This window comes from Equus quagga, chromosome 3, assembly GCF_021613505.1.
Source record: "Equus quagga isolate Etosha38 chromosome 3, UCLA_HA_Equagga_1.0, whole genome shotgun sequence".
Classification (NCBI taxonomy): Eukaryota; Metazoa; Chordata; class Mammalia; order Perissodactyla; family Equidae; genus Equus; species Equus quagga.
The window spans coordinates 32,153,741-32,166,973 of NC_060269.1; positions in this window are offsets into that span (position 1 = coordinate 32,153,741).

Sequence of the window (13,233 nt, forward strand, 5' to 3'; positions counted from 1 at the left end):
GGCCAGCCCCTAGTGGAACCATTTTAAAATGGAGACAGAGCTGCCTTTCCAGAAAAACTGCCTTGCTGTCTTGAGCCTTGGACTGGTCCAAAACCTTGGGCTGGACCAAAACAGCAATTGTTTTATAAGCCATTGTTTGAGAAGTCAGCAGGAAAACTAACAGCCTGATCACAAAGACTGAGGATTGCGGACTTTCTGAAGACAGAATCAACAGGCAGTCAATGTTTAGCCAATAGTAGCTTCTGCCTCCAACTCTAGTTAAAATTCTTTGTCATACAACCTCCTTTCTTTGCCTTTAAAAGTCCCTGACTCTTGCTCCCCAGCAGGACACCCTTTGGGTTTCTACCTGATTCTATGTTCCCTGAATTGTTTGATCCCAAATAAATGCTTTTCCTCTTAAACTGGTTTCTATCTTTGTAGGTTGACATATGATAGAATTTACTTTGATATGACAAATGTTTAAAATCTTTGTTAGATTTTTAGTTACAAAAGCAATATGCTCTCATTGCAAAATATAAAAGAAAAAGAAGTTTAAAACATAACAAGGAAAGAATTCTTCTTTCCCCATCTCCCAAAACTCTCAGCTGGAGAAAACAATTCTTAAGTACACAAAATTACTTTTACTAGCACTTCTACCTTTAAGACATTTTCCCATGCATATACGAATATACATAATGTATATAAAAACATATCTATGTACCCATTAAACATTTAAAATATATATATACATATAGAAAACATTTTAAACAAAATGGGATTAGGCAATATGTCATTTAATATTTCATGAATATCTTTTCATGGGTAAAATGAGATCTGCCTCATTTTTCTTGACTAAGAGCTTTCCATCTTGTGGATTTACCATGATTTAATCAGCCACCTATGAATGTGTCTTTAGATTGTTGATAATTTTTGACTATTACAAATAATGTTACAATTACTATCCATATATCTCCTTATTAATTTTTTTTTTTTGAGGAAGATCAGCCCTCAGCTAACATCTGCTCCCGATCCTCCTCTTTTTGCTGAGGAAGACTGGCCCTGAGCTAACATCCGTGCCCATCTTCCTCCACTTTATACGTGGAACACCTACCACAGAATGACTTTTGCCAAGCGGTTCCATGTCCGCACCTGGGATCCTACCCGGCAAACCCCAGGCCGCCGAGAATCGGAACGTGTACACTTAACCGCCGCACCACCTGGCCGGCCCCTCCTTACTGATTTTTACAAATATTTCTGTTGGATAAATTCTTAAGTACAGAATTGTTAGTCAAAGGATATATATGTATATTTCTTTTTTTTTAAATTTGGATAGGTACTTTTAAAATTGCCCTCCAAAAAGATGACTTCAATATATACTACCAACAACTGTGTATGAGAATACCTGAAAAATAAGGTTTTAAAACAGAGTCATAATGGCCAGCCCCAGTGGCCTAGTGGTTAAGTTCAGTGCACTCCCCTTCAGTGGCCCAGGTTCTATTCCTGGGTGCAGACCTACACCGTTCTGTTAGCGGCCATGCTGTGCTGGCAGCGCACATACTAAAACATAGAGGAAGATTGGCAAAAATGTTAGCTCAGGGCGAATTTTCCTCAGCAAAGAAAACAAAAAATACCAGAGTCATAAAATAGTTTCTCTATAAAAAGATACCAAAACTAACCCCCTATACAGAATTCAGAATCTATGTAGAGAAAGAATACATATGCACAAAATAAGTAGAGGCTATTATAAAGCTACTTATGAAAAATGCAAAATAACATAGTAAAAACAAAGATATACACCATAAGTTAAAAAGCTATAGTAAATATAAATTTGAGTAAAGATGAATTTAAAAAAAAATAACATGGGTACTATAGATGTTTTTGCCAGCAAGATACATTTTTTAGACGATTATTAAAAATAAACGTTTTGAGTAAAAGGACTGAGAGTGGGTGCTGTTCTAGGTTTTAAAGACTGAAGATTAGCCACCTATTTTAATTCGTAAACTTTGATTGGATCTTGGTTAAAAAAAACAACTGCAAGAGATGTTTCAGGGTGGCAACTGAGGAAACTTGAAAATGAACCAGGTATTAGATAAAAATATGGAGCTACTGTTAATTGTCTTAGGCATGATAATGGTATAATGGAAGAATGTCCTTAATTCTCAGGAGGTGCATGTTGAAATATAATGGTCATGATGTCTGCAACCAGCTTTAAAATAGTCCAATGTGGCAAAAGTTACCAATTTTTACTATAGACAGAAGATATACACTGTGACTTCAGACAACTGCTATAAATGTCTAGCCTGACACCAGGGAGCGGTACAGGCAGAGGATGATCTCGCTCGCTAGTACTTAGGCCAAAAGTACTTAACTTGCCCAGACTATTTTAAATGCCCACTTATTAGTGAATTTGATGAGTTGATGATGGTTGCATCCAGCCCTAGCTGAGTCAACCTTTTTGGCTTTTTAAACACTTACTCAGGGAAACAGAATAGAAAGATGACTCTTACAATAATACCCATGAGCGATTTGCCACAAAATTAATAGCATTCTGTCATGAATCCAGGATTCAGAGAAAAAGATATATATATATATATATACACATACACACATACGTATGTACTATAATTATGTATATATACACATTATATACGTATATATTATATATATGTATACATATGTGTATATACACACTCGTCTGTACTATATTTTGCCTTTGCTAGCTTTGACAATTATTTTTATTGTTTTTTAACTTTTTATTTTTAGGTAACCAGTTCTTTGTTAATTATCTCTGTAGTGAGAAAAGAGTCAGAAATACTCTATAGTGTTTAGTGATCACATTTTGCATAGCAGCTATTTTTTTTAATTTAGAAAAATTTTTAATTAGCTTTTTTTCCTTAACCATCACTGCAATATGAAGAAGTAATAAAAATTTTCAGCATTATTTCTAGACTTATCTATAATAAAGAACCTGGAGGGCTAAGAAGAAAAATGATTTGAAAAAAAAAAAAAATTCTAGAGAAAGCCTAAACATCTAAAACAAGCTTAAAAACTCAGATAACGTTTGTCCACATGACAGAAAATGATCAAATACGTAAACAAAGGCAAAAGAGTGACCGAATCCCATTTTATCAGCTGTCATATGTGTCCACTATCATATAGACACTAGGCTTTACTATACGTATTTTTTTCACCTGAAAGCTGTAGAGTTCTTAATTCTATTTACTGTTGATTTGAATTAAATTATACATGAATACCTCATAGAATATTTTTCCTGGGACCTGTATTGTGTGATTTTTGGAAAACTCTCTGCTCTAAGCCTGTTTCACAGAAAATAGAAGAAGTAAGTATAACTAAAACAGATTCTTGTTTAATATCTAAACTTTTGAGAGGTATGAGTAGTATCATTAAGTAACACAGTCCTCTCTTCAAAACTGGTCTCACAAGTAGAAAAGTAGCCTTTGAGTCATGAGGAGCACAAGGCACGGCCCTCTTCTATCACCATACCTCCCATTCGGTGTCTCCTTCAAAGCACATGGCCAGACATTAGAGTAAGATTTCACCAGCATTTGCAGAGTGAACTCTCATCTTGTTTATAGCCTCCACACACCCAGACTCTCCACAGATATAACTAATTTCATCTACAAAAGCAATAAAACTTTAGCTATTGAAAGACAGACTTCCAAAATCCTCAGGTTTTCAAAATGAATTTGAACCTGGAAGTAACTTTGACCCCTCCATTCTCACACACACACACAAAACAATAATAAAAAAAACAATAATAGTGATAGTACCTGAACATGTAGCAAAAAAAAGCCCAAAAACCTCTCAATCTATACATATCACACCTGATATTCTGCTTTGCTGTATGTGATTTACTCATTCACTCACTTATTGATTCATTCAATAAATACTTGTTTACCATCTATAATGAGTTCCATTCAAGGGTGGAGGGAATGGCAGTAAATAAGACAGTGAAGGCCTCTGCTCTTTTGGGGTCTATGTTCTAGGAGTAGTGGGGGAGACTGATGAACACGCTATGAAGAGAACTAAGACAGAAAGATGCTATGGAGAGTGAGCGGGCTCATTTGGATGGGTGAACAGGGAAGGACTTCAAGCTAAGATTTGGAAGATGAGAAGGAATCCTCCATGCAAAGACCCAAGGACAAGCTTCCCAGAGAGAGAAAATTCCAAGAGCAAGGGCTCTGAGATAAAAGTCAGCTTAGTGTGTCGATGGACAAAGGCTAAGACACAGGAACAAGACAGAGAGAGGTAGGAGGTAAGATTGGAGATGCCCGTGGTAACCACAGGAAGAAGTTTTGTTTTTATTCTATGTGCAGTGAGATGCCACTGGAGGATTTTAACCAGAAAAGTAATATCTTATTTATGTTTTTAAAAGGTTCTTCTGGCTGCTTTCAAAAGAATGGACTGTAGGAGGCACGACAGAAGCAGAGGACATTTAGGAGGCTGTCTCAGAGTACAGTTTGGACTAAGCTTTTATGGCATGAATGATGCATTTTGATTGCCTGTGATATGTATAAAAACCACTGAATCAGCACAACGGCCGAAGTAAATGGGGGAATCAAGGGAAACTAGAAAAAGTAAGGAGAGAAGATGAGGGAAAAAACTGATCTCCATCTTCACATGGGCAGTGAACCAGGAGCAGAGATAGAAGACCCTGAACAGGACTCCCATGAGCCTGGAAAACTTGTCAGAGAAAAGTAAGGAAGTGCCAGAAAGTAAGATAGTGCTCAAAACGAATGAGGACATGTCAAAGATTGTAGGAGTCAGGATGAAGGGGCAGCCATTGGCAATATTCTGGACAGTGCATTCATCAGAATGTATACTGACTGGAATGGATGTTACACACTGAAGAAAAAGGAGCCCTGAAGGTCATATTGACACTGATAAAAATTTTTTAGAAAGCCCAAGTGGAGGAGGAGTTATTCTTTACAGAAAAATGTCAACTGATAAATGCAAAGTCATGATGAAAACAGAAAATGCCCATTTTTACAATCATTAGAGTAATAACTGATTCAGCAAGAACCAAAAATGGGTGCCAGTCCTATTGGGTAAAAGATTATTTTGGGAAAACTATTTACAGTCACAAGTTTTCATTCCAATATTAATTATTAATTTGAAAGGGAAAAGGTGCTTTTGCTATAGAGAACTCTGGCAGAAACTACCTTAACCAAAGGGTCAAATTCGAATTACCAATAATGAGGGACACTCACTGTGTGCCCAGGATGTCACTCACTGAGAAGGACCCACATCACCTGCATAGGACTCCTTCCAAAATGTTTTACCTGCGTCTAATCACGAGCAAGCAATCAAAGAAATCCAAACTGAGATATAATCTCCAAAAATAACTGGCCTGGGACTAAAAAAAAGTCAATGTTATGAGAGGAAAAAAGGGATAGGAGCCTGCTCTAGATTAGAGACTAAAGAAGAACTAAATGCGGTGAGTTATCCTTTATTGGATCCTGGACTTGAAAAAAAATAAAACCATAAAGGATACTATTCAGATAATTACAGAAAACTGATAGTGGGCCATACATAAGATAAGAGAATCTCTTTGTTCTTAGGAGATACAGGGAACTAATTTGAATGATTACGCTGTCTGCAAATGCTCAAAGAGAGAGAAATAGAGATGCAAAAGAATAAAAATCAGTGAGTCGACATGAAGAACATACACAGTTGTTCACTGTCTTCATCTTGCACATTTTCTGTAGTTTTAAAATCTTTGTAACAAGAAGGGTCATGAAAAGAAAACAAAATGGGGACTCTGCCTCCAGAAGTGGCGAACAGCGCTCATCTACCCACCGTGCAGAGCGCACTGTGGAGGGCAGCGTGATGGCTGTTAAAGGCCCAGGCTCCAGAGCCAAATGCCCTGGACTCTTGATTCAACACTTTTGTATATTAACTGTGTGGTCTTAAACAAGTTACTTAACTTCCCTGTACCTCAGTTTAACTATACAATAAAAATTAAAATAGCACCAACCGCATAAAGCTTTTGTGAGGATTATAGCAGTTAGAATTATGAAGGCAAATATAAGCCCTCAAGTATAAGCTGTTAGCATTTCACTTCAGTGGTCACTAAGGTCAAGACTGACTATCCTCAGGCCAGCCCCGTGGCCAAGTGGTTAAGTCCTCGCGCTCTGCTTCGGGGGCCCAGAGTTTCACCGGTTCAGATCCTGGGCACAGACATGGCACTGCTCATCAAGCCATGCTGAGGTGGCATCCCACATGCCACAACCAGAAGGACCTGCAACTAGAATACACAACTATGTACTGGGGGGCTTTGGTGAGAAGAAGATTGGCAACAGATGTTAGCTCAGGTGCCAATCTTTAAAAAAAGAAAAATAGACTGACTATCCTCAAAAGTCACCAAGGAGAGAACACATCTAAAACATAATAATTGTGGATCTCACCCATAATCAAAATGATCATTTTGGAATATTGTTATCATTTCTTACTCCCTGGTACTCTCCAAACTTCAATTTAGTGTCTTTTAAGAGTAATTTTAATACTACCTGCCTTGTAGGATTATTGCTATGATTAGCAGTTCAAGAATACTTACAATGATTATTCTGAGTAAGCAAAAAAAGTTGAATTTTGCTTGGTATTCTCTAGTAAAGATGACAGGGAAATATTTTAGAAATATTTTCACTTAAAATAGTTCAAATTTTAATATTTAAATTCCAAGTTAACCCATAAATATTCAGAAAAAAGATTGTATCAAATTGCTCATTTCCTGAGATCTGTATAGCTAAGGTATAGTGTATTTTTACTCTCAGTTATGCTTTTAAAAATATTTGCTTTAAGGTTTTTCTTTCTGTTAATACCAAAATGAGGAACTGAAACAAAACCTGGGGACAAGCTAATGTATGTATCTAACAAAATATAGTTAGTTCCTCCCTTCCCCAATATGACCCTGGGACCTAGAAGGTTATTCGTTGTTGGTGTTGTCCAGTGGATTCTGACTCCTAGTGACCCTGTGTGCAGCAGAGCAGAACCCTGCCTGGTCTTTTTGGACCATCCTCTCATCTTCCAGAGCTGTAGAGACAATGCTTCACTGCTATTCACAGGGTTTTCACGGCCAATCAGAAGCAGGTGGCCAGGTCCTTCTTTCTAATCTGTCTTAGTCTAGAAGCTCCCCTGAAACCTATCCACCATGGTGACCTTGCTGGTATTTGAAATAGTGGTGGTATAGCTTTCGGCATCACAGCAATATATAGCCACCACAGTATGACAACCAACAGACGGGCAGTGTCATTCCCTAATTGGGAAAAGAACCCAGGCCTTAGTGGTGAGAGCTCTGAATCTTAACAACTAGTCCATCAGGGCTGGTTAGAAGGCTATACTTTTACTATAAAGGTGAACTGGAAGTAAATCTGTTCTCAATCCTGAAGAATTGCAAGAAAAATCAATTCTGTCCAAAGTGGCACTGAAAAAAGTGAATGGGTGTGGGGGGTGATGCTAAGACTTTGGATCTACAGCTCAATCCTCATTGTGGGTTTGCACCTGAAATCACATAACATGTGTAGTCCAAAAATCTCAAGCCAAGAATTCAGTGGAGAGTAATCCCTTACTGGTAATATCCCAGGTTCCTGGAAGAGGCAAATAAAAATACACCCTGCAAAAATCCAATTTCCAACCAAGCCTGTAAGAATTCCCACAAACAAAATTCTAAGGGAAATGAACAGCCCACAGTCAAAAATAACAAAATACGTAAGGGAAAAGGTACCAAGGGTGAGAACTAATGGAACAATAAGGTCTATAAAACAGCCCTATAATAAATTCAGTTTGTGGAGTTATCTCTGGTGGCTTTGTAATGTGTCAGCTTGGCTAGGCTGAAGTGCTTTTCCCAGAATTCCCTTTCTTGAATGTTTCCTGTTAGGAGGTCCTTGGGATTGGGACGGTGGGAAGGAAGTAGCCGCCATTTTGCAGTGCACACACGAGGTTGCTTGGCTGACTTACCTCTTGAAGTGAAGCATCAGTTGGGCCTGCAATTGCTCTAGCTTCTCCCCATCCTTCTTTAGCTTTTCTGATTCCTGGGCAAAGCATAGGAATATAGTTCCATAGGAATATAGTTCCGTGAGAAAGGATCCCAGATTCTGGAGAATATCCTTGTCACCAATGTCAGAGGCAACAAGAATGGACATGTGTTTCAGTTCACCCTTGTGGGATTCCAGCTCACAGTGGTGAGTTCCAGCCTGCTTATGATCTTCTGTTCTTGCCCTATAAACTTAAAGCTCCAGATTCAAAAGCAAAGACAAGAGCCTTACAAAGACTGCTTAATGGCTCCCAAAATTGCATAAGCCAATTTCCTGTAATAAATCTGCATGTGTGGATGTGTATGTAGTTCCTAGCAGGGGATTTATATTTCTTTGAAACTTAACTGACACGTTATCAGACACAGATTATAAAATGATCACATTTAATACATTTAAAGAAATCTGAGGGGCTGGCCCCATGGCCAAGTGGTTAAGTTCGTGCGCTCCACTTCGGGGGCCCAGGGATTCACCAGTTAGGATCCTGGGCACGGACATGGCACACTCCTCAGGCCACGTTGAGGCGGCGTCCCACATGCCACAACTAGAAGGACCCACAACTAACATACAGAACTATGTGGGGGCGGGGGGGGATTTGGGGAGAAAAAGCAGAGGAAAAAAAAAAGAAAATTGGCAACAGTTGTTAGCTCAGGTGCCAATCTTTAAAAAAATAAATGGAAAGAAAGAAAGAAAAAGAGAGAGAGAGAAAGAGAGAAGGAAAGAAACCTGAGGGTGTTGGGCATATGCTCAGGATATAAAATGCTGTTAGAGAAGGTTGCTCCCATTCTAATAAGAAAAAACGGGATAATCAATAAAATTATAACTTTTCTTGAACTTATCAGAGAAGTGAGGTCACAAGACAACCAAGTAAATTGAATTCCAAAGAGTGACAATATCCTCCATAGGGAAGCGGGATGGTTTTGCCCTCAAGAGGGCATGAGTAGAAGAGGTGACTACCATAAAGATGGATAAGAAGAAATCAGCTACGATTGCTTAACAAATTCCTAGAGGCTGAGGACAGGCTAGTGTAGCAGTTTGGAATAACTGGGAGCCCCAGACACAAAGAGAATCTGCACTCACTTGCAAGTTCTTTTCTGCAGGCTTCTACTAGGTGTTCACAGGAAAGACTAAGCATAGGGCAGGGGACTCAGGAAACTCCCTATTGGTTGGACAGGTGTGCAATATTAGTTGACTGATGCTGGAGGAAAAGGCAAGAAACACCGCCTGCTTCCGCAGACCCTTCTTTCAAATGGAGCAAAAGCTTTACAGTACTTGGATAGGGAGAGCTCACCCTTGTGCAAAGACCCACTGCTTGAAGGAAGGGTAGAACTAAAAGGCTTCTACTCCGGGGACAAACGCAGGAATACCTTTTGGGCTCAGATTCCTGCACTGATATAAATCAGAGGTCTGCTGCCACTAAAGGAGGGATTAGACCACCACAAATACAATGCAGAGTTTGGCTACCATAGGGTAATATGGGCAGAAATGCCAAAAAAGCCCCTCTCTCCCAGTTTCAGAGTCACAGGCTTGCCTAAGACTAAGGCTGGACCGGAATAACTGACAACCAGCTCTGTCCCCACTACCACCAGGAGCCTGCCATTAGTAAGGATCAAGAGCGTTCTACCACTGAGGAGAAAGAGACTCCCTCTTTGGTGCAAATGTGAGGGGACTGCTGAAAGCTATGAGGAGAGCAAGAACACGGCCAGGTCACAGGCTAAGCACAAGGTAACTGCAGCCACTGCTGGATGCATGTCAACCTTGTGGTGCACTGAAGGGAACGACAACAACAACAAAAACCAAATCTAGTTCAACCTGTCACCAAAGAAGAAACTCAAATGACAAATGCATTAAAATTACTCAACTTCAGAGCCAGCCCTGATGGCCTAGTGATTAAAGTTCGGCACGCTCCACTTGGATGGCCGGGGTTCGGTTCCTGGGGGCAGAACCGCACCACTTGTCTGTCAGTAGCCATGCTGCAGTGATGGCTCACATAGAAGAACTAGAATTTACAACTATACACAACTATGTACGGGGGCTTTAGGGGGAAAAAAGGAAGAAAAAAGGAGGAAGACTGGCAACAGATGTCAGCTTAGGATGAATCATCCCCTGCAAAACTAAACAAAAACACGACTTCACTGATAATTAGGGAAATATAACTGAAACCATAATAAGATACCATTACGCACCCACGAGTTTTGCAAAATTTAAAGTCTGGCAACAGCAAGTGTCAAAGAAGAAGTGAATCAATGGGACTTCTCATGCACCTTATAGGGGTATAAACTGGCACGACGGTTTTGAAAAACATGTTTTCATCAATAGTAAATTTAAACTTGTATGCACACTGCAGTGTCACTGATTTCACTCCAACATATACACACTAGATCAATTCATTCACAGAGGCTCCTGGGGACAGTATAAGAATAAAATTATCAATAGTAGCATTGTTCACAATAGCTCCAAACTTAAAACTACCCCGAAGTCTATAAACAGCAGAATGGACAGATAAGATGTGCATACTAACGAGCAATGAAAAGAAAGGAACAACACCTACATGATGAATATCACAAACATAGTGTAGGATAAAGGAGCAAGTCATAAAAGTATACATACACCAGAAAATACAAAAACGAGCAAGACTAAAAAGATACTATTTAAGCATGTACACATTGGTGGCAAAAATACAAAGAAAAAAAGTGAATGATAGACATACAATTCAGGGGAATTGTTTTCTCTGGGGAGAAAGGAAGGGAATAGAATTAGGGAGAGGCACAGAGGAAAATTCTAAGACTCTCTCAATGTTCTAATTTAAAACTTGGTTGATATGAGAGGGTGTTTGTTTTATTATTTTAAAAAGTACTTGTATAATTTAAATGCTCTTATTTATGTATGATAGATTTCAAAATACAAAAGAAAAAAATAAGTTAAAAAAATGATGAATCTTCACTTCCAGCCAAGATGGAGTTACAGAGACCAGATTTATTCTACTGCTTGAAACAACAACGATCCAAAAAATGGACAAAATGTATGAAACAACAGTTCCAAAACACTAAACGTCAGGCGTTGAATGATAGTGATGCCCGAGAGCCAGGAAACAAATGATGTGAGCCCCACACTTGGCTCCCCTTACTGCTTTGGGAGAGTTTCCAGCCAGCAGAGCAGAGCAGGACCTCAAGCAGAACCCAGGAGACGCTCTGCGTTGAGGAGATGTACAAAAGCCGCAGGAAAGTGATGTGGCTACAGTTCACAGGCCCGAGTACCAGAGAGAGAACAGCTGTATGGAGAGAGAATTCCCGAGACCTGCAGAAGGTTGACTCCCTTTGAAAATTTGGCAGAGTTCTGATGAGCACTTGCAAGTGAGGAACCATCCAAGTCTGGGAGAAGAACCACCTGAAAGGATGAAAGGGGAGTACTGAGCCGTGGAAAAGTTACTCCCCAGGGTCTGTATTGCGTGGCTCCCATACGCCAGGCAAGTTACTGTGTATATCTTATCTTCACAAGGACCTGTAAGATAGGTAATATCCTCATTTTACAGAGAAGGAAGCTGGGGTTCTAGATGGTGATAGCTTTTGCAGGGCAACACAGCCAGTAAACATAAGTCCCTGAATTCAAGATTAAGTCTTTTGCAGTTTGCTGTGCTGTCATCTTACACCATAGTCCATGATTGACAAAATTCAGAGAGAATTAGCGTTTCTTTATTTACTTACTTCTGGAGATTGCCTCTCCTTAAGAATCAATTGCTTGACACTTGCACACAACACTTAAAATGTATGTATTCAACATATTTTATGAATGCTGCAGCTTCCCTTCATCCTTTAACTCAACGTCAACCTTCTTTAGAGGAGGGTTATAGTTTTATTTGACTCATTTAAAAATGAATTGGGGGGGGCTGGCCCCGTGGCCGAGTGGTTAAGTTCGCGCGCTCCACTGCAGGCGGCCCAGTGTTTTGTCAGTTCGAATCCTGGGCGCGGACATGGCACTGCTCATCAAACCACGCTGAGGCAGTGTCCCACATGCCACAACTAGAAGGACCCCCAACGAAGAATATACAACTATGTACCGAGGGACTTTGGGAAGAAAAAGGAAAAAATAAAATTTAAAAAAAAAAAAAATGAGTTGAGGGGCCGGCCCTGTGGCCTAGTGGTTAAATTCAAGTCTTCTTCGTTGGCCAGGGGTTTCGCTGGTTTGGATCCTGGGCGCGGACAGGGCACCACTCATCAGGCCATGCTGAGGTGGCATCCCACATAGCACAACCAGAGGCACTCAGAACAACAATATACAACTATGTGCTGGGGATGCTTTGGGGAGAAGAATAAGCAAAAAAGAAGATTGGCAACAGTTGTTAGCTCAGGTACCAATCATTAAAAAAAAAAGTGAATTGAGTACCTACAGTGTGCCAGAACAAACTCTGTTAAAACATTTACACAGAGTTTTAAATATTTGGGGGTTTTTTAATGATTTTTTTCTACAAACCCTTTTCCATCTTCAAGAATGTTAGTAAAATCCAGCTGCCTTAATTAAGTTATCCCTGAAGTCAGAATCCCATGACATCTTACAAGGTTTGGTGGAATAAATGAAGTCCCTAAGCAAAGAATCAAGGAGGTGGGGATAGTGTAAGCCGTCTCAAACTGAGCAACACGAAAAAATGTGGATTAATCTGGATCCTGAAGCTAGATCCAAAATTTCACATTTTTGTTTGCGTAGTTTTCCAGGCAGAATCAAACAGCTTTCTTTGGATTCCCAAGGAGTCCATTACCCAGTAAAGGTAAGAAACTACTACTACTCAATAGCAGTAGTTCTCAGAGCGTCGTCTCTGGACCAGCAGCCTCGTATCATCTGGAATCTTGTTTAAAATGCCCGCACTCAAGTCTCACTTGGACCTGCTGAATCAGAAACTCTGAGGGTGGGGACCAGCGATGCAAGTTTTAGCAAGCCCTCCAGGTGATTCTGATGCATGCAAAAGGTTGAGAACCCTGCTCTGTCCCTCCCTTGGATTTACCTCAGAAAGCCACTAGTTCTCCCCTGGCCAGAAAAGGGTTCCCCTCAGCAACTCAGAGAATTCCGTTTTTCTGTCTTGTTCAAGCTCATCTCTAATTCTCCTTAATGCAGGAAGCTTTCCAAGTCTGAAGGAACTAAATTCGGTTTCTCCCATCATCGGGAAACAGCTACCTTCCCCAACTCCCACCCTGTCCCAGCAGAGAATACT